Consider the following 3,002-nt stretch of genomic DNA (forward strand, 5'->3'; position numbering starts at 1 on the left):
TAGAAACGGAGGGACTAGTTAGCATACAGAGTATGTGAACAAGTTGTCATACTTACCGATTTTAGAACCTAACCACTGAGTTCGCAAACCGAGTTCGCGAGCTACCGTTTCGGACCTTGCCTAGTCTTGCCTTTCGCAAACATTGTTTGCAAACCACCGTTCCGGGCCTATCACAGATAAACTCGTTCGCAAAAACAATTCGCAAACAAGAATTCCGGACCCAAACTATCACTTCACAATTCGCATAATGACTACGCATATTGTGTTGTATCCATACATTGGTAGTAGTTCTAAAAAACTCATTCAATCAGTTTGAAACATCCTTTGAAGACGACAATGGTAATCTTACACATACCACTAGCTTCAAGTAATTTTCAGATGATTATTTGATCAATACGAAACATCCCGAGTTAACATCGGATGATTGTCTCACACAAATCATGTAAGATGTTCAAGGTAATTTTCACATGATCATCTTGAATTAATATTTAGTTTCCAACAAATGAATTGTTTACCACTAAAGTTTTCAAGTAGATGATGAAACATTCTAAGTTTTAAATTTGTATGTCGATAATTATAAAAACGAGATAAGCTCGACTCGAAATTTCCAATGTGTATAACACAAAGTCTATATATCTATACGACTTAGTCTCATTAGTTGATAGAATTGAATAGACTTCTGAGTGATAGATAAATTTTAGTCTCCACATACCTTTTGTCGTTGAAGTTACGTCAATCTCTTCAATAGATCTTCTTCTTCAATTGGTGAACGCCGTGAAGTCTAAAGCTCAACTACACACTTCTACCATAATCCGAGACATAGCTATAAGTAGACTAGAAATCAAGATACAGTTTTGATCAACTAAACTTGACAAATAAGCTTGACATAGCAACGCTTGCGAGTTCTACCGGCACTGCTCTAACAATGACAACTTTATATTCACTTGATAATAGTTACGGTCTGAAACCGATTTGTTATAGGATCAATATCAAGTGATTAGGATTAACGTACTAGTGTAATTTACTTTATTATAATAAAATAATTATACGTAACTGATTGGCAATATGTGTTATCAACAATACGTAATATAATATCAATGACGCATAAATTTATTTTGTATTTTATGTGAAATATCACATTTATCACATATAATATACATATAGTATAACTCACGTCTATATGTAATTTAAAGAGATTTTGGATAGATTTGTTAACATAACAACAATTTTTAAGAGGATATCTGATTGATATACAATTGGAAACATATAAAATTTGGTATTCACAAAACCATGAAGTTATTATCGTTATTTAATTTCAGAACTTCTAGCTAATTATGAAACTAAACCAATGATTGTTGCAAATGAAAATCGGTGGCCCATATCTGTCAATGTGACCATTCCAATAACATTTGACTTGAACTCTCTAGAGCTGCACACTCGTCACTACTCACTATTCAAAGTCATCCTACCTGGAGGAAATCAAGACTAACTTGCGCCATCTCTCTCATTTTCATTACCGACTGCATCAACGCAAACGGCATTCTTTCAGTTCTTCAATCTTCCTTCACCAGATGGTCTTCCGTAGTGCAATTGAACTTCATCGAAACACAAGAGTACGATAACATGGACATCATCATAGGATTTTACTTTGGATACCATGGTGATGGTGCTCCATTCACAGAGGGAATTTTAACAAATGCTTTTGCCTCGGAGATCGGTAAGCTTCACTTCAATTGAGCGGTAACTTGGGCCATAGATTTCGATCTGGAGAGAATAAAGGATGCATTTGATCTGGAGTCAGTATCTACTCATAAGATAGGAAATCTTCTTGGCCTAAATCATTCATCATATCCAGATGCGGTGATGTTCTGGAGCTTACCTCGTAAGACAAAGAAGAGGGAGTTAACTTCAGATGACGTCCTCGGCATTCAAAAAATTTATCCCGCAAACACAAAATATCACCCCCATCACAAATCTGCTGCCAGCAAGAATTCTATCTCTCTACTAGTTTCTTTCGTGTCTCTAATCATGATTACTGGTCTTTTGATGTAATAAGCTATGACTTATATAAGGAAGAAAAACAGGGGATATTGCAGTCCTTTGACAACTTTTTATGGTCTTCTCGTATATGCAATGTTCCGAGTCATTCAACTGAATGCTTTTAATGTAACATCCTTTAAAATAATGTCGTATTTTCCTAAAGATAAATCTTTGGTAACATCCTTGTGTAAAATATATTTTTAAAATCTTGCTCTCCTATTACATAATTTCTTCACTGCTGCGCATAAATTCATCATATTTGGATCAACAACTGGAAGCTTGACATTGCCATATAGCTCGGATCAAAACTCGATATCAATCTATTTATAAAACCTTTCTCTCATATTACATTAATTTCAATGAGTCCAGGGCTCCCACTAGCAGACACACTCGAGGGTTGTTTACTCTCCATTTAAAAAACAATAGGCAAGAATTTGTTAGGAAATCAATTTTTTTGATAAATGAGTTTGCCCTTTAACTAAGATAAATTATTAATATGAAATGAATTAAATTAAATTGGGAGAATAAAGATTATAAGATACCATTTATAGGCTAACAAGACTTTATAATTGTAATGATTTTATAATTGTATGATTTACCCTTTAACGTTTATTACACAATAATTTAAAATTTGGACACAATAAAACGTTTTCACGGGCCGGTATAAGTGGTAATTGTTGTATGTATACCAATCACTCAACGAGTTAGTAAGTATAAGTAGGTATGCAAGTTTAACCGATGCTTTTAAATTCCGTGAGAATCTACCAAGCCATAAGAACACTATTCGAGAAGTTCACGCTATCAAAATTCGATTCTATAATATTGATTCGTCCGCATATTGTTTCAAATCCTCCAAAAAAAAACATTTACATTTTATTTTATCTCAGGATTTTACCAAACATGTTATAATCTCTGCCATTCTTGAAGTTTATGACTTAGGTGTTGACAGCATTGTATCAGTA

Source organism: Papaver somniferum, chromosome 2 (genome assembly GCF_003573695.1).
Source record: "Papaver somniferum cultivar HN1 chromosome 2, ASM357369v1, whole genome shotgun sequence".
In the NCBI taxonomy this organism is placed as follows: domain Eukaryota; kingdom Viridiplantae; phylum Streptophyta; class Magnoliopsida; order Ranunculales; family Papaveraceae; genus Papaver; species Papaver somniferum.